This window comes from Bos javanicus, chromosome 10 (genome assembly GCF_032452875.1).
Source record: "Bos javanicus breed banteng chromosome 10, ARS-OSU_banteng_1.0, whole genome shotgun sequence".
NCBI classification, from domain to species: domain Eukaryota; kingdom Metazoa; phylum Chordata; class Mammalia; order Artiodactyla; family Bovidae; genus Bos; species Bos javanicus.
This window is the reverse complement of record NC_083877.1, coordinates 10,854,756-10,875,083: the sequence shown is the minus strand read 5'-3', so window position 1 is coordinate 10,875,083 and position 20,328 is coordinate 10,854,756. Positions and strand designations below refer to the sequence as shown.

The following is a 20,328-nucleotide window of genomic DNA, read 5'->3' as shown; positions in this document are numbered from 1 at the left end:
AGGGCATAGAGCTGTCTTATTTTTCAGTCTTTCAATTTTCTGATGTCTACAAGTTACGTATATTATCATATATTTGTTTCTGAAGGCGATGTTGTTTTTCTGACCCAGTTAAGAAAACTGGACTTCAAATCACTCATTCCAGCCTTTGACATGTGGAAAACACATCATCGCCATCTTTTATGAAGCCGATGAGTGCTAACCTCTGTTCCCCAAACCCAGAACTTGGTCCCCACTCCATTCTCTCATTCAGTTCCTCCTCGTCCCATTACTGTTTGAAATGATATCTAGGCCTTGTGAAATGCATTCCTCTCACCAATTCACAAAGCATTAATATACAAGTTTCCCTGGGCCATTTTCAAAGGAAAAACTTTTAAAATAGTCTTTCTGCAGAAGTCACCAAAAAAGATAGAAAACAGGAAATTAAATGAGTTACCAAGGAAGTCTGCATGTGAATCTAATCTTGTCCTTGCAACTAATGAAGATTACATGCCCTGAATATAAAACAACATTATTAAAACAATAAAGTAACAGGGAACAGTCATGTTTTTGCCTGTAATTGATTTAGTCTCCAGACTCAGATTGTAAATATTATTTTTTTCTCTCTCAACACATGGGCGAAAATGTCTTCTTTTCTCTTATAAAAAGAAACTAGGAATTTGTATTTTGTTTCTATCATAGGAACAAGCTTTAAAAATTTTGTTATGACCTTACTGAATAGATTCGGAGTGCCTTTCATTTTTAGGGAAAAAATGCACAAACTAGCAAAATCAAATAGAAATCTGTTTTGACCAAATTTATATTGACCCAAATGCTGGTGTTTGATCCACATACACTGCGCTTTTCAAAGCTATAGGACCTGCCTCCCTGCCACACATATGCATTAATAATAAAATCCCAATCCCAACATAGTTCTCAACTGGAGAAGCTTTGATTTATGGCAAATATAAGCTCCCCAAATAAATAGGAAATGATTAAAATCAGCATCTCAGGGAAAGATAACTGATAAACTCTGAGACCGCCTACTCCCAAGTGCGATTTCAGGGGTTTCCGACAACACTGCAGGTACCACCATAGAGTCAGGTATCTCTGTCTCCAGAAGCCCACAGCAGCCCCCGTGACGCCTTTCTGAGCAGACCCATTTATTACTTTCTGTTTACAGGCTGAAGGGAGCCCAGAACCTCCCTGCAGCCAGAAGGCACGTCCCTGCCTCATGGTCAAGGGCTTCAGGAGCACAGAGCTGGGGTGGGGGTGGCTGGGGGTGGGTGGAGGCTTGCTTTCACTTGAGACACACAGTAGGGAGGCTCCCTGAACCCAGCGTCCTTTGTTCCTAAAGCTCCCCATGTAAGGAGATAAATCAGTGCTGCCCTGAATGGCCCGCAGAATCTAAGACAACTGGTTTTATTAGCGGGTTTTCAGAAAGAGCAGTTAACTTGGTTGTGCCAACTCTCCTCACTAGATCTTGATTACAATTGTTTGTTGGGGTCCACACAGTTTAGGATTCTTTCCAATAAGGAGATGTTATTTTAATGCAAGACTTAAAAACTAAAGTAACTGAGACTGACTGTGCCTACCGGTTGGAAGGAGAAATGGGCAGAGCTTCCCTAAGTCATTAAGCTAGCTCACGTAGTAGTGTGCTATTATCAATTTTAAAAAATCATATTTTAGGACAATTATTTTTTGACCTGTAAAGATGTTCACCCCATATTGCTGAGTACAAAGTACAGTAGCAAGTACAGTATGATCCACATTTTATAAAAAGCAAATTGCTTACATTCTGGACTTCCCTGGTGGTCCAGTGGTTAAGAATCCACTTGCCAAGGCAGGGGAGAGGATTGATCCCTGGTCTGGGAAGATTCCATGTGTCGAGGGACAACTGCACCTGTGCACCACAGCTACTGAGCCTGTGCTCTAGAGCCCGTGCTTGGCAACCAGAGAAACACGGCAGCAAGAGAATTCCATGCGCTGCGACTAGAGAGTAGCTTCTGCTCACCGCAACTAGAGAAAGCACAGCAATGACGATGCAGTGTAGCCAAAAATAAAATAAATATTTTTTAAAAAAAGCAAATTACTTACATTCTGCAGCTCAGACCTCTTCTTAGCACCTGCCAGTTTCCAAGCTCTTTGGCTTCCGTCTGACTCTCCCCACCTCTCCCAGTTCAGAGTACCTTCACCTCATCTGGGGAGGAAGGCCAAGAGACACAACTTTTTGTTACTGAGGACTATTCTTCCAGACTTTTCATTAATGGTGAAAAAGCACAGTTCTCCAACTATCAAACAAAACATAAATCCCATACGTACAGATGGCAAACTCACGCCAAAGTTTTATTAATTCATTAATGAAGAAACCAGCAGTAAGAAGAGAGCCGTTTTGGAGAAACTTTGAGAAACAGGGATTATAGAGTTAGTGGGGAAAGGAGTACTGAAGTAAGATTCAGTTTAGCTAAATAGATGCTAAACAAGTTAATGGTCTGTAGACAAGTGTGTGGGTAACTTTTCTACCAGAGGGCCCCCCAATATATCATGAACCTTATTATTTTTCTAAAAGTTAATCTCTTAATATACCAGGGTTGTAAAACGTTTGAGCCACAACCAAAGGGTCATTCCCTGGGTAAGTCAGATGACTCTCCACAGACTTTTTAGAAAGGTCACAAAGCCATTCTTTTTGCCTTATTTTCAAGTTTTAGATAGCTTTTCTTCCACAATGACATAAGTTTTATGTCCTAGGTGCTTTGGAGTTTATACTTCGGAACTGTCAAAGCTAAAGATATAGTTCTTGATCTCAGCTTTCCTTCCATAAAGAGCTTTCCACCCTAGAACGAGGAAAGAACAATCTTAAACCAGTATAGGGTAAGCTAAAAACCAGACCCAAAGTCTCAGGGTGAGCCTCCTCTGGAACAGGAGCTGTTAGTGGATTGACAGGCACAGTGAATACCTCACTCAGTTCCAGACAATGACACCCAGTCCTTCACCCTCTTGGAAGGAGGCAGGAAGAAAATTCTCTGCTTTATTTGGCCAGTTCAAAGGAAAGACCTTAGCAAATGTCTTTGCCAGTAAATGGGAATCACCCTACAGTGAAGCTCAGTAAATGGGATCACCCTTCAGTACAGCTCCTCAGTAAATGGGATCACCCTACAGTACAGCTCAGTAATGGGGATTACCCTACTGTACAGTCCCTCAGTAAATGGGGCTCATCCTACAGTGAAGCTCAGTAAATGGGGATCACCTACAGTACAGTTCAGTAAAGCTGGACCTACATATTCAGAGCTCATGAGCAGCCTGCTAGCCCCATATGTTAATCATGAGCAGTCAGTCGAAGAAAACCAGACATCTGAAGAAAATTTCTAATTTGGAAGATAGAGATGTAAACAAAGAAAAAGCAACTTCGAGGATATAAGGAGAAGCATATTAAAAAAAAAAAAAACAATTATGAGTAACATATTGGAGAGCTAAGAGAAGACACGGCATCCATGAAATAAGAACAGGACATCATATACTCATCCCTCTCTCACGTACGAAGGAGCACTAAGCAGGTAAAGGGCTCCTGATATTAAAAACGTGATCGCAGAATGAACAAGGGATGGAAGATAAGGTTGAATCATTTCCCTTAAAAAGTAAAGCAAAAATACAGAGAAATAGAAGAAAAGCAGGATTATGCTAAGAAGTTCAAAAGCCAAATAACAGAAATTCCAGAAAGAGAAAATGGAGAGAAGAAATTACAAATGAAATGACTTTAAAATGTTTCCCAGAGTGAAGATGGGAGAGAGAGGTGAATGTACAGAGTCATGGGTTACTGAACAGTTTTATGAGAGGAAACCATTGTGGGAACTGACGCCAGGGCAGGAGAGCCTGCATTATAATTGACAAATTGCTGGGAGCTCAGAGTGGACAGGTCTGAGAGTTAAAAACTCCAGGGGGACCCAGTTATAGGGTGGCCTTCACAATTCTGTGAAATTTACCACCAGGAGCTTGACCAGATTCTCACACTGAATATCAGAGATGAACCTCCTTGTACTTCCATCAGGGGGAGAAAGGAAAAAAAAAATTTTTTTTAATACAACAGAGCACTAATTAACCAGAGTCTTACCTCATGGGGATATCATCAGAGCCTAACTTCCCTGGAGAAAGGGAAATACCCAATTCTAGCCCACTCTAGCCATTGTCTCTCATCTAAGGGAGGAGAAAAATTTCCCTGAGTTGCACTTAAAGCTCCCATAGGCTCACTAAAAGACTAAGACCTAATCCTAGGACTATAGAATGCTTCCCCTTGTCCCATACCTTCTTGCTGCTGCTGCTGCTAAGTCGCTTTAGTCGTGTCAGACTCTGTGCGACCCCATAGATGGCAGCCCACCAGGCTTCCCCGTCCCTGGGATTCTCCAGGCAAGAACACTGGAGTGGGCTGCCATTTCCTTCTCCAACGCATGAAAGTGAAAAGTGAAAGCGAAGTTGCTCAGTCGTGTCCAACTCTTCTCGACCCCATGGACTGCAGCCTACCAGGCTCCTCTGCCCATGGGATGTTCCAGGCAAGAGTACTGGAGTGGGGTGCCATTGCCTTCTCCTCCCATATCTCCTTACTACAATACTAAAGTCCTGTTTATAGCAGTTGGTTTTACCTTGTACATTATGTCCAGCTATCAAAAAGAAAATTTACAAGGCATATTGAAAGACAAAAACCACAGAGCAAGCATCAAAACCAGACACAGTAATGATGTTGGAATTATCAGACCAGGAATTCAAAACAACTATGATTAATATGCTAAGGTCTCCAATGGATGAAGTAGACAGCACACAAGAACAGATGGAGAATACAAGTAGAGAGATGCAAATCCTAAGAACGAACCAAAAAGAAATGTTAGAGATCAAAAACATTGAAACAAAAATGAAGAATGCTTTTGACAGGTCTATTAGTAGATTAACAGATGACATGGCTAAGGAAAGAATCTCTGAGTTGAGGATATCTCAAAAGAAACCTTCCAAGCTGAAAAGCAAAGAGAACAACATTTTGCAGTTTTGGGCAACTACAAAAAGTATAATATACACATAATGGAAATAGCAGAAGGAGATGAAAGGGCGAAAGGAAGAGAAGAAGTAGTTGATATAATAATGATTGAGAATTTCACCAGTTAATGTCAGACACCAAACTACTGACTGAGGAAGCTCAAAAAACACCAAGTAGCATAAATGAATTAAAATAAACTGAGGTATATGATTTGCAAACTACAGAAAATTAAAAATAAAGAAAAAAATCCTGAAAGACACTAGAGCAGAAAAATATCACGTCTATGGAAAAACAAAGAAAAGAGTTACATCTAACTTCTCAGAAACCATGTAAATAAGAGAGTGATGTGAAATATTTAAATTATTGAAAGCAAAAAAAATAAAGTAAAATAAACCCCACCTATCTAGAATTCTATACCAGAGAAATTATCCTTCAAAAATGAAGGAGAAATAAAGATTTACTTAGACAAAAAAAAATTGAGGGACTAAGTTGCCAGTATACATGTCTTGCAAGAAATATAAAAGAAATTCTTTAGAGAGAAGGAAAATGATATAAATAAGAAGCTCAGATCTACATAAAGAAAAGAAGAGCTATGAAGAAGGAATAAGTGAAGGTAAAATAAAAACATAATTTCTTATTTTTAATTGATCTAACAGGAAACAGTTTGTTCAAAATAACAATAGCAATAATGTATTCAATTATGTATGCTTATATATATCTTATGTGCACATATATAATGTATATATAAATGAAATGAATGACAGCAATACAAGGGAAAGGAGAAAGGAATCAGAATTATTTTGTTATTAAAAGGTTTTTACACTATGTATGGTGGCTCAGACGGTAAAGCGTCTGCCTGCAATGCGCGAGACCCAGGTTCAATTCCTGGGTCGGGAAGATCCCCTGGAGAAGGCAATGGCACCCCACTCCAGCACTCTTGCCTGGAAAATCCCATGGACGGAAGAGCCTAATAGGCTGCAGTCCATGGGGTCGCAAAGAGTCGGACACGACTGAGTGACTTCACTACTATCACTATGAGGCAGCATAGGGTTTTTTTTAAAGTGGGCTTGGATCAGTTGTGAATGTATATCATAAACAATAAGACCACCACTAAAACAAGTTAGAAAAAAGAAAAAGAATTAGAGCTGATATGTTAAGATAGAAAACATGGAATCATATAAAATGCTCAATTAAGATTACAAAAGGCAGTAAAAAAGTAGAAGACGAAAATAGGGGAAAAAAAACAAGGGCAACAAGCAGAAAACAGTACACATACTGTAGATTTTAATACAACTATATTGATAATCACTATGAGTGTCAACAGTCTAAATGTAACAATGAAAAGACAGGGACTGTCAGAGTGTATGAAAGAACAAGACCCAACTACATGTTGTATACAAGAAACTCACTTAACACATACAGACACGCACAGTTCAAAAGTAAATGGATAGAGAAATATATACCATGCTAACATTTCAAAACTTACAAGAGGGCAGGAGTAGCTATATTAATTTCAGACAAGGTAGACTTCAAAGCAAGAAAACTTATCAGGGATAAATAAGGGCATTACATAATGATAAAGGGGGCAATTCTCCAAGAAAATATAACAATCTTTAACATGTGTGGGCTGGATGAAGCAAAAGCTGAAATCAAGATTGCCGGGAGAAATATCAATAAACTCAGATATGCAGATGACACCACCCTTATGGCAGAAAGTGAAGAACTAAAGAGCCTCTTGATGAGAGTGAAAGAGGAGAGTGAACAAGTTGGCTTAAAGCTCAACATTCAGAAAACTAAGATCATGGCATCCGGTCCCATCACTTTATGGCAAATAGATGGAGAAACAGTGGAAACAGTGTCAGACTTTATTTTTCTGGGCTCCAAAATCACTGCAGATGGTGATTGCAGCCATGAAATTAAAAGACGCTTACTCCTTGAAAGAAAAGCTATGACCAACCTAGACCGCATATTAAAAAGCAGAGACATTGCCAACAAAGGTCCGTCTAGACAAGGCTATGGTTTTTCCAGTGGTCATGTATGGATGTGAGAGTTGGACTATAAAGAAAGCTGAGCACCAAAGAATTGATGTTTTTGAACTGTGGTTGTTGGAGAAGACTCTTGAGTCCCCTGGATGCAAGGAGATCCAACCAGTCCATCCTAAAGGAAATCAGTCCTGAATATTCATTGGAAGGACTGATGTTGAAGCTGAAACTCCAATATTTTGGCCACCTGATGCGAAGAGCAGATTCATTTGAAAAGACCCTAATGCTGGGAAAGATTGAGGGCAGGAGGAGAAGGGGACAACAGAGGATGAGATGGTTGGATGGCATCACTGATCCAAGGGGCATGAGTTTGAGTAAACTCCGGGAGTTGGTGATGAACAGGGAGGCCTGGTGTGCTGCAGTCCATGGGTCGCAAAGAGTCGGACACGACAGAGCGACTGAACTGAACTGAACGTGTGTGTGTTTAACAATAAAGTGTCAAACTACATGGGGCAAACACTGATAGAAATGCAAGGACAGTAGACAAATAGACAAATCCACTATCATAACTGGAGACTTCAACCTCCTCTAGTTGAAATGGACAATTCACCACACAGAAATTTAGGAAGGACATATTGAACTCAGCAATACCATCAATCAATTAGATCTAATTTATATCCACAGTCTACTTCATCCAACAATAGCAGAATAGTATTCTTTCAAGTTAACATGAAATATCCATCAAAACTGACTATATTCTGGGCCCTGAAATACACTTTAACAAATTTAAATGAATAGAAATTATATAGTGTCTGCTTCCAGACCACAGTAGAATTAAACTAGATATCAATAACAGGAAGATAATTGGAAAATGCCCAAATGAGTGGAGAGTAAACAACACACTTCCTAATAATGCACAAGTCAAAGAAAACATTTCAATAAAAATTTTAAAATATTTTGAATGAAATGAAAATAAAAAAATACAACTTAAAAAATTTGTGGGAGGCAGTAAAAGTACTGCTTAGAGGGAAATTTATAGCACTGGATATGAGAGTCTCTTGGACAGCAAGGAGATCAAACCAGCCAATCTTAAAGGAAATCATCAATCCTGAATATTCATTGGAAGGGCTGATGCTAAAGCTGAAGTTCCAATACTTTGGCCACCTGATACAAAGAGCTGACCCATTGGGAAAGACCCCGATTCTGGGAAAGACTGAAGGCAGGAGGAGAAGACGGTGACAGAGGATGAGATGGTTGAATGGCATCATCAACACAATGGACATGAGTTTGAGCAAACTCTGGGAGATAGTGAAGGACAGGGATGCCCAGAATGCTGCAGTCCATGGGGTTGCAAAGAGCTGGACAAAATGGACAGAGCAACAACATGTATTAGAAAAGAAGAAATATCTAAAATCAATAATCTGTTTACACTTTAGGAAACTAGAAAATGAAGAGCAAATTAAATCCAAAGTAAGTGGAAAAAAAGAAAAATAATAAGCATTAGAACAGAAATCAATGAAATTGAAAACAGGAGAGAATCAACAAAACCAAAAGCTAGTTCTTTGGACAAAAATAAAAAGCAATAAAATCAGTAAGCTGTAGCCAGACTAACTGAGGAAAAAAAGAGAATGCAAATTACTAGTGTGTGAAATGAAAGAGGGAAGATCATTACACATCCCACCGACACTGAAAGAATAATAATGGAATATTTTAAACTACTCTATGCCCCTAAATTTGATAGCGTAGATGAACTGAATCAATTCCTTGAAAGATACAGTCTACCAAAACTCACACAAGACAAAAGAGACAAACTGAATAAGCCTAAAGAAATTGCATAATAATTAATGACATCTACACCAGAAAACACCAGGCCCCAGAAGGTTCACTGGTGAATTCTCCCAAACATTTAAGGAAGAAATTGTACCAATTCTCTACAACCTCTGTTGGAGGACAGAAACAGGGGAATACTTCCTAATTCAGTCAAAGAGGATGGCATTACCCTAGTAATAAAACCAGACAAACACATTATAAGAAAACTACAGAGCAATATCTCTTACAAACTTAGATGCAAAAGTCCTCAATGAAACATTAACAAATCAAATCGAAAAACAGATAAGGAGAATTATACACCAGAACCAAGTGGGATTTAACCCAGGTATGCAAATCTGGTTTGACTGTCAAAAATCAATTACATCAATAGGCTAAGGAAGAAAAATTATATATCAATAGATGCAAAAAAAGCATTGAACAAAATCCAACACCCACTCACAATAAAAACTCCTCCAAAACTAGGAATACAGGGGAACCTATTCAACAACTCAGTTAAAAAGTGGACCAAAAACTTAAACAGACACCCCACCAGTGAAGATATACAAATGGCAAACAGCATATGGAAAAGACGCTCCACATCGTATATCAGCAGAAAAATACAAATTAAGACAGCAATGAAATACGACCGCACACCTATTAGAATAACCTAAAATCTGGAATACTGACAATCAAACACCGGCGACAAATGAGAACTCCCGTTGCCCCACAAGGGATATGGTGCTCCACATCTTTGTGGAACAACGGGAGCTCTCATTCACCGCAAAATTGTATAGTAATTTTGGAGGACAGTTTAGCAGTTTCTTATAAAACTAAACATACTCCTACTACATGATTCAGCAATCACACTCCTTGCAACCATTTGGACTGCAGCCCCGAGCTAGCTCAGCTTCTCTGTCCATGGGATTTCCCAGGCAAGAATACTGGAGTGTGTTGCCATTTCCTCCTCCAGGGGATCTTCCTAACGCAGGGATCAAACCCAGGTCTGCTGCATTGTAGGTGGATTCTCTACTATTTGAGCCACCTGGAAAGTCAAACAAATGTTTATAGAAACTAAATTCTGCCTTATGATCCAGCAATCCCACTGCTGGGCATACACACTGAGGAAACCAGAAGGGAAAGAGACACGTGTACCCCAATGTTCATTGCAGCACTGTTTATAATAGCCAGGACATGGAAGCAACCTAGATGCCCATCAGCAGAGGAATGGATAAGAAAGCTGTGGTACATATACACAATGGAGTATTACTCAGCCATTAAAAAGAATACATTTGAATCAGTTCTAAAGAGGTGGATGAAACTGGAACCTATTATACAGAGTGAAGTAAGCCAGAAAGAAAAACACCAATACAGTATACTAATGCATATATATGGAATTTAGAAAGATGGTAACAATAACCCTGTGTACGCGACAGCAAAAGAGACACTGATGTACAGATCAGTCTTATGGACTCTGTGGGAGAGGGAGAGGGTGGGGAGATTTAGGAGAATGGCATTGAAACATGTATAATATCATGTATGAAACAAGTCGCCAGTCCAGGTTTGATGCACGATACTGGATGCTTGGGGCTGGTGCACTGGGAAGACCCAGAGGGAGGGTATGGGGAGGGAGGAGGGAGAAGGGTTCAGGATGGGGAACACAGGTATACCTGTGGCGGATTCATTTAGATATTTGGTAAAACTAATACAATATTGTAAAGTTTAAAAATAAAATTAAAAAAAAAAGAAACTAAATTCATTCATAACTGCCAAAACTTGGAAGCATCTAAGAAGATGTCCTTCGGCGGGTAAATGGATAAACACACTGTAATATATCCAGACAGTGGAATATTATTCAGCACTAAAAAGAAATGAGTGTTCCTGTCATGAAAAGAGATGGAGGAAATGTAAGTGCATATTAACAAGGGAAAGAAGTCAATCTGAAAGTGCTATATACTCTGTGATTCTAACTATATGACTTCCTGGAAAAGGCAAAACCTTAGAAACAGTAAAAGATCAGTGGTTGCCAGTGGCTGGTGAGGGTGGTGGAGAGGGATAAGCAGAGGGCTTTATTCGTCTCTGTGAGGACCACAGAGGACTTTTAAGACAGTGAGAATACTCTGTACACCACAGTTGTAGATACGTCATTATACATTTGTCCAAATGCATGGAATGTACAACATCAAGAGTAAACCCTAAGATAAACTAGGGACTTTGGTGATTAAAATAAATCAATACTGGTTTACCAATTATAACAAATGTTCTGCTTTGGTGGGGGATGTTGATAATGGGTGAGGCTATGAATGTTTTGAGGGAAGAGGTATATAAGAAATCTCTGCACCTTCTTCTCAATTTTTCTGTGAACCTAAAACTGCTGTAGGAAAAAAACTAAAATACATTCAAACAATAAAAAAGTGGAAATGACCTGTAATCCCCCCTCACGAATAGAATAATTGCTAGTATTTGTGCATTCACACAATTAAAATGGGAATATGCTATGAATGTTTTTTTTTTAACTCCTGAACTTGTTTTCTTATTCAACAATGTGTTGTAGCCACAAATAATATGGATCATCATCTTGATTTTTAATGGTTGTATATTATTCTGCATGTGGGGAGTATACCATAATCTGTTTTAACTCTCCACTAATAGATCTATTGCATCCATGGATATATATGTGTGTGAGTGTGTGTATATGTATATACTTGTCTGATTATCAACATATTTTAAATTTCTGGAAATGGAATTAGTAAAAAGAAATGCCCATGTGCCATTTCGATACATAATGCCATATTTCCCACTAGAAAGGTTGTGTCATTTATACATCCAACATGTTAATAAGAGAGTTCACTTTTCCAATACTAGGTACTAAAAGTCTTTTTGATCTTTGCCAATCTTTTAGGCAAAGAAATGATATCTCATTATTTTTAACTGGCATTTTTTCACTTCCAGAAACGCTGCACAGTTTTCCATGTATACTGGCCATTTTGTGCTGCCTCTTAAAATTTGCTTCCCCGTGTGCCCTGCCATTTTTTGCAGGGATGTCAATCTTTTCTCACTGATTTATCAGAACCCCTTACAGATTGGGAATACTGATTCTTTGATCTGAATAATGCACAATGATCTCACTTAAATATGGTTTTTAGGAAGTTGGTTTATAACTTTATTTGTTCTCTTCCCACTAGATTGCTTCAATCCTGGAATATTCCTATGCAAGTTCTGTAAGATGCCTGTTACCCTGGGCATAATTTCTTTTTGTATATAGCATTGTGTTCTTAATTTTAAGTTTGCTTACATCCTGGGGGTGCTCCTCAATGATGAGAAGGAATTTATGGACTTAGACTTGTTGGTGAAAAGAGAACATCTTACAGGTTTAGAACTACCTGGAAAAACATTGTATTCTCTGCCTGTGCTCAAAGCCCTACTCTCTAATCACATCATTAGTCTTCCTGGCATCGCCAGCCTCCATCCTCAGCCACCTTGTTAGTGTAAATTTAATGATCTGAGGAATCCACCAAGAGTAACAGAAATACTTCTACTCCTAGGGAAATTCCAAAACAATTAGAGATTATGTCCCAGGAACTAAGGAGAAAGGCCATTTTTTCAAAACATATATATACAACAATGGTGACGATGATGATATAATTTCTAGCATGCCTTATTCCTCCCACTTCAGAAACGAAATGTTCTAACCTAGTAAAACTGCTATCTTTTAAGAGAATGAATTAAGTCTCATGGGGAAGCTGAGGTACAACTGTGGATCTGAGTTTCAGTTCCTCCTTTGGTATAGAAGAGATTCATGGCTTCAGGTAAGAGGCTTCTGCTGGTTGAGCCTCCCTAGCACACACTCTGAAATCTCATCAAACTGTTAATTTCCTTTCCCATGAACACTCCTCTTGTTAACCAGCTCCTGGGCATTTTCCAATGGAAAATGGAGTTGTTGGCTTTCCCTGGCTTCTGTTTATAGTCCAGTGAATTGAAAGATGAATCAAGTAATTACTGTATTCCAGACTGATAGAATACAGGTGGAGGATGGAAAGCAGGAGAATGTCAAGTGGTCCGTTTGGGTCCATGGGGACCCGTGGAGATAAAGAAAACTGAGAAGGAGAAATACACAGAATCAGAACAGCGGAAGACACAACATTGAAATAGGAGCCATCTTCATGAGACTGTGTCACCTCAGAGCCAACGGATGTCAGCAGACAGGATGCACCTGTCCCTGGAGAACTTCACAAAGCAAAGTCAAGTACCAGAGCCCAGAATAGAAACAGGAAAACCAAGTCACACTCCCAGCTACATGTTAGCAAATAAAGTCTCATGTCCCCAAACAGCAGGCGAGGTCAGAGGGGGTGCCTCTAACAACCCCCCTCTCCTCTGCAGCTTCTGAGAGAAGAGCACTCTTCAGGTAACTATAGAGCCTGCTTCTGTGGTCATTCTTGGAGTGAGTGATTTTCACCAACATTCACTCACCTGGGAAAATTAAGTCACTTTGCTTTGCAATAAACAGCAGCTGAAGTGAGACCAGCACAAGTCTCTGGGGTCTGTTTTGCAAGAGGATAATTTGAACTCAGGTAATGAATTCGCTAGGATTTTGGAGGCTGGTAGGAGGAAACCTGGTAGAGATTTTTTTTTTTTTTCCTAGCTATTGTTCAGGGAGGGACTATAGAGCTCTTGGAACAAAGGACAATCAGGAGATGGGCTGGCTGGCATTCCACGGCCACCTTGTCAGCTAAATTTAACCCTCAGTGTGCAGTGCAAATACTTACTGAGTTTTTGTAAACTGAGGAAGGCAGGTGGCTGAGGACAAGTCTCTACAAGAGGCTAACCTGACATCCAGACCTCCCCCTTCCTCCCCAGTATGTTTCTGTTAATTCTCTACTTGTTTCAGGGAGGAGCATTTTGGAAGGCTCCATAATATAGGTTGTGGCCTCAGTTTCCACTCCCCTCTTGCAGAATTGCTGCTTCTGGGGCTGTGTACAGACATGAAGAGAAAGGTTATTCCAGAAATATTCCATTTCAGCCTCTAAAGGATGACGTTCCAGGGACAGGTTTATGCTTTCTGAGTTGCTGCTCACCAAGACAGAAGCCAAAAGTGACTTAAGGAGAGAAGAAGCTGAACCATAATAAGCAGAAGCCAAAATCAGAGTGAAGGGTGGGGGCAGGCTTCCCACCCAAATTTCTAACTCCTTTCCCTCCAACTGGGTGAGGGCCTTGCCTTTGTTAATATCTTTGTGGCTGAAACAAAGGCTCTTCTTTCCCCACCACTGCTGCATTTCCACTTTCCCCTCCCTGCAGAGATGCAGTACCTCTTACAAACCCCAGCACTGCAACTTTAGTCTCCCAAGAGGGCTCAGAATTACTGTTGGGGGAGATACATTGTTCCTTGGCTTTTCAAGTTGCTATTTAGTGGCAAAGATCAATGCTGTGGAGATTAGTGGAGCCGGGAGGTGGGCCTTCAGACTCTGTTGCTATTCCTAGGGGTAGGCGGAGGTGCAGTAGCACATTTGAAAACAAGTAATGGAAAGGATGGAAGGAAGGACATCTTGGTACCTTTAAGAGTGTCCTGGGTGGAGGGCCTCAGGCCTCCAGACCAGATCAGCCCCCCGGGAAAGATGGGAAGGAAGCAGCCTGACCCCCATGATTCCCTTCTCCTTTCAATCCCTCCCACTCTCCCCATCCTTGTTCCTTTTTCCAAAAATTATTCCAATGGGGAATTGTATGACCCATGGTTGTTGCTGATTACCCCTCCCAGAAGTATGTGGGGATGATCCTTTCATTAAAAAAGAAGCATTTCTAGCCTTTGCACTTCCAGTTCCATTGGATGATAAGGACATATTTGAGGGCAGTTTATGGTGAATGGGGATATTTAACCATGTTTATTCAACAAATAACTACTGAATACCTGTTATGTTCTGGCCCCTGATGAGGGTAAGATGGAGGGCTTGTCATGCCCAACATCAATGCCATGGCTGGTTTTATCCTAAATTACTCAAGGGCAGTACTCACCACAGTGGATACTGATTTTCTTTCAAAAGCAACCTTTTCTGTTCTCAATGAGGAAAGCATTAAGTTAGTAATAACTATTTGACCTTTCCTGGGTCAAATTACAAGGGTCCCAAACTTAGCTGAGAATGGCTCTATATGAGTCAGGTGCACTTGGCTTCAAATTAAAATTTCTAGATCTCTATCTTGAGCTCCACACACATACCTCCATTTGCCTGTTACTCAGCTCTGTTAGTTTCTCCTACAGGCAACTCCGTTTCCACGTCCAGAGTCAAACACCCTGTCTTCCTGAAAAACTTACTCTCCTCCTCCTGTGACCCCTGTGTCACCAACATCTTCTTCCCCTACTGGTTATCCAAGGGCTCAACCCTTATGACCTGGGCATCATTCCTGAAGATTCTTTTGTGCCCAGTCTATCAAACCAATCACCAAGTGCTAAGTATCCTACCACTTATAGAAGAACAAAGCATTAGTATGTATTTAGATCAGAACTGGCTGAAGGCATACTTTTTAATTTCAAGCACCTTTCAGAGAGAAATTAGACTAAGCAGTCAGGTGCTTTCTGTCTAATATAATACATTGAGTGGTAAATTAATAAATACAGTTACTGAGATCAATTGCAAATTAAACAAATTGACTTTCCCATAACAAACACATTTGTGACTTAAGCAAGTAACTTCTTAAAAGAATGCATTTTCCTCTGAGGTTTTCACAAGACCTTAATAGTTATTCTGAAAGAATAAATAAGACCTTTGTAAAGAGTTGTGAATCTTGGTAAAATCCTTTCTCTTGCTTACTGAAAATCTTAACCGTTGATTAAGATTGTTGATTCAAGAGGTAGAACAGTTCAGTTCATTGCTCAGTCGTGTCTGACTCTTTGCAATCTCATGATCCCCAGCACGCCAGGCCTTCCTGTCCATCACCAACTCCTAGAGTACACCCAAAATCATGTGCATCAAGTCGGTGATGCCATCCAACCATCTCATCCTCTGTCGTCCCTTTCTCCTCCTGCCCCCAATCCCTCCCAGCATCAGAGTCTTTTCCAATGAGTCAACTCTTCACATGAGGTGGCCAAAGTACTGGAGTTTCAGCTTCAGCATCAGTCCTTCCAAAGAACACCCAGGACTTATCTCCTTTAGGATGGACTGGTTGGGTCTCCTTGCAGTCCAAGGGATTCTCAAGAGTCTCCTCCAGCACCACAGTTCAAAAGCATCAATTCTTCAGCACTCAACTTTCTTCACAGTCCAACTCTCACATCCATACACGACCACTGGAAAAACCATAGCCTTGACTAGACAGACATTTGTTGGCAAAGTAATGTCTCTGCTTTTTAATATGCTATCTAGGCTGGTCATATCTTTCCTTCCTAGGCTTAAGAATCTTTTAACTTCATGGCTGCAACCACCATCTGCAGTGATTTTGGAGCCCCAAAAATAAAGTCTGACCCTGTTTCCACTGTTTCCCCATCTATTTTCCATGAAGTGATGGGACCAGATGCCATGATCTTAGTTTGTTGATCTTAGAATGTTGATCTTTAAGCTAACTTTTTCACTTTCCTCTTTCACTTTCATCAAGAGGCTTTTTAGTTCCTCTTCACTTTCTGCCATAAGGGCAGTGTCATCTGCATATCTGAGGTTATTGATATTTTTCCAGGCAATCTTGATTCCAGCTTGTGCTTCTTCCAGCCCAGCATTTCTCATGATGTACTCTGCATAGAAGTTAAATAAGCAGGGTGACAATATACAGCCTTGACATACTCCTTTTCCTATTTGGAACCAGTCTGTTGTTCCATGTCCAGTTCTAACTGTTGCTTCCTGACCTGCATATAGGTTTCTCAAGAGGAAGGTCAGGTGGTCTGGTATTCCCATCTCTTTCTGAATTTCCCACAGTTTATTGTGATCCATACAGTCAAAGGCTTTGGCATACTCAATAAAGCAGAAATAGATGTTTTTCTGGAACTCTCTTGCTTTTTCGATGAGCCAGCAGATGCTGGCAATTTGATCTCTGGTTCCTCTGCCTTTTCTAAAACCAGCTTGAGCATTTGGAAGTTCACAGCTCACATATTGCTGAAGCCTGGCTTGGAAAATTTTGAGCATTACTTTACTAGCGTGTGAGATGAGTGCAATTGTGCGGTAGTTTGAGCATTCTTTGGCATTGCTTTTCTTTGGGATTGGAATGAAAACGGACCTTTTTCAGTCCTGTGGCCACTGCTGAGCTTTCCAAATTTTCAGGCATATTGAGTGCAGCACTTTCACAGCATCATCTTTCAGGATTTGGAATAGCTCAACTGGAATTCCATCACCTCCACTAGCTTTGTTCGTAGTGATGCTTTCTAAGGCCCACTTGACTTCACATTCCAGGATGTCTGGCTCTAGGTGAGTGATCACACCATCATGATTATCTTGGTCGTGAAGATCTTTTTTGTACAGTTCTTCTGTGTATTCTTGCCACCTCTTCTTAATATCTTCTGCTTCTGTTAGGTCCATACGATTTCTGTCCTTTATTGAGCCCATCTTTGCATGAAATGTTCCCTTGGTATCTCTAATTTTCTTGAAGAGATCTCTAGTCTTTCCCATTCTGTTGTTTTCCTCTATTTCTTTGCATTGATTGCTGAGGGAGGCTTTCTTATCTCTCCTTGCTATTCTTTGGAACTCTGCATTCAGATGCTTATATTTTTCCTTTTCTCCTTTGCTTGTCGCTTCTCTTCTTTTCACAGCTATTTGTAAGGCCTCCTCAGACAGCCATTTTACTTTTTTGCATTTCTTTTCCATGGGGATGGTCTTGATCCCTGTCTCCTTACAATGTCACAAACCTCTGTCCATAGTTCATCAGGCACTCTGTCTATCAGATCTAGTCCCTTAAATCTATTTCTCACTTCCACTGTACAATTATAAAGGATTTGATTTAGGACATACCTGAATGATCTAGTGGTTTATCCCTACTTTCTTCAATTTAAGTCTGAATTTGGCAATAAGGAGTTCATGATCTGAGCCACAGTCAGCTCCTGGTCTTGTTTTTGCTGATTGTATAGAGCTTCTCCATCTTTGGCTGCAAAGAATATAATCAATCTGATTTCGGTGTTGACCATCTGGTGATGTCCATGTGTAGAGACTTCTCTTGTGTTTTTGGAAGAGGGTGTTTGCTATGACCTGGAGAAGGCAATGGCACCCCACTCTAGTACTTTTTCCTAGAAAATCCCATGGATGGAGGAGCCTGGTAGGCTGCAGTCCATGGGGTCGCTAGAGTCGGACATGACTGAGTGACTTCACTTTCACTTTTCACTTTCATGCATTGGAGAAAGAAATGGCAACCCACTCCAGTGTTCTTGCCTGGAGAATCCCAGGTACGGGAAGCCTGGTGGGCTGCCGTCTATGGGGTCGCACAGAGTCGGACACGACTGAAGTGACTTAGCAGCAGCAGCCGCAGCTTGCTATGACCAGTGCGTTCTCTTGGCAAAACTCTATTAGCCTTTGCCCTGTTTCATTCCGTATTCCAAGGCCAAATTTGCCTGTTACTCCAGGTGTTTCTTGACTTCCTACTTTTGCATTCCAGTCCCCTATAATGAAAAGGACATCTTTTTTGGGCGTTAGTTCTAAAAGGTCTTGTAGGTCTTCATAGAACCGTTCAACTTCAGCTTCTTCAGCATTACTGGTTGGGGCGTAGGCTTGGATCACCGTGATACTGAATGGTTTGCCTTGTAAATGAACAGAGATCATTCTGTCGTTTTTGAGTTTGCATTCAAGTACTGCATTTCGGACTCTTTTGTTGACCATGATGGCTACTCCATTTCTTCTAAGGGATTCCTGCCCATGGTAGTAGATATAATGGTCATCTGAGTTAAATTCACCCATTCCAATCCATTTTTGTTCACTGATTCCTAGAATGTTGATATTCACTCTTGCCATCTCCTGTTTGACCACTTCCAATTTGCCTTGATTCATGGATGTAACATTCCAGGTTCCTGTGCAATATTGCTCTTTACAGCACCGGACCTTGCTTCTATCACCAGTCACATCCACAACTGGGCATTGTTTTTGCTTTGGCTCCATCCCTTTATTCTTTCTGGAGTTATTTCTCCACTGATCTCCTGCAGCATATTGCACACGTACCGACCTGGGGAGTTCCTCTCAGTATCCTATCATTTTGCCTTTTCATACTGTTCATGGGGTTCTCAAGGCAAGAATACTGAAGTGGTTTGCCATTCCCTTCTCCAGTGGACCACATTCTGTCAGATCTCTCCACCATGACCTGTCCGTCTTGGGTGGCCCCACACGGCATGGCTTAGTTTCATTGTGATCAGAGTGGCTCAGATCAGATCAGATCAGTCGCTCAGTCGTGTCTGACTCTTTGCGACCCCATGAATCGCAGCATGCCAGGCCTCCCTGTCCATCACCAACTCCCGGAGTTCACTGAGACTCACATACATCAAGTAAGTGATGCCATCCAGCCATCTCATCCTCTGTTGTCCCCTTCTCCTCTTGCCCCCAATCCCTCCCAGCATCAGAATCTTTTCCAATGAGTCAACTCTTCACATGAGGTGGCCAAAGTACTGGAGTTTCAGCTTTAGCATCATTCCTTCCAAAGAAATCCCAGGGCTGATCTCCTTCAGAATGGACTGGTTGGATCTCCTTGCAGTCCAAGGGACTCTCAGGAGTCTTCTCCAACACCACAGTTCAAAAGCATCCATTCTTCAGCGCTCAGCCTTCTTCACAGTCCAACTCTCACATCCATACATGACCACAGGAAAAACCATAGCCTTGACTAGATGAACCTTTGTTGGCAAAGTAATGTCTCTGCTTTTGAATATGCTATCTAGGTTAGTCATAACTTTCCTTCCAAGGAGTATGCATCTTTTAATTTCATGGCTGCAATCACCATCTGCAGTGATTTTGGAGCCCAGAAAAATAAAGTCTGACACTGTTTCCACTGTTTCCCCATCTATTTCCCATGAAGTGATGGGACCAGATGCCATGATCTTCGTTTTCTGAATGTTGAGCTTTAAGCCAACTTTTTCACTCTCCTCTTTCACTTTCATCAAGAGGCTTTTTAGTTCCTCTTCACTTTCTGCCATAAGGGTGGTGTCATCTGCATATCTGAGGTTATTGATATTTCTCCCGGCAATCTTGATTCCAGCTTGTGTTTCTTCCAGTCCAGCGTTTCTCATGATGTACTCTGCATAGAAGTTAAATAAGCAGGGTGACAATATACAGCCTTGATGTACTCCTTTTCCTATTTGGAACCAGTCTGTTGTTCCATGTCCAGTTCTAACTGTTTCTTCCTGACCTGCATACAAATTTCTCAAGAGGCAGATTAGGTGGTCTGGTATTCCCATCTCTTTCAGAATTTTCCACAGTTTATTGTGATCCACACAGTCAAAGGCTTTGGCATGTACACTTTAATCCTATTTAAGACTTTTGCCCCACGTGCATTATTTTTTAATTATGTTCTGTTGTCACAGAAGGTAAATATGGAATATTCTATTAATTTTTCCTTATTTTGTGGAGAAGGGCAATAAATAGCACAGCACCTAATTTCTTAAAG

General features: G+C 40.7%; 1 long non-coding RNA gene across 1 annotated transcript in view; it reads right to left on the bottom strand.

Moving 5' to 3' along the window:
• Positions 1 to 20,328, bottom strand: part of LOC133255614 (uncharacterized) — a 119,091-nt gene that overhangs the window by 53,008 nt on the left and 45,755 nt on the right. Inside the window, exon 2 of the long non-coding RNA XR_009738994.1 lies at positions 2,074 to 2,176. This is a non-coding gene — a long non-coding RNA (uncharacterized LOC133255614). The remainder of the gene's footprint in view (positions 1 to 2,073; positions 2,177 to 20,328) is intronic.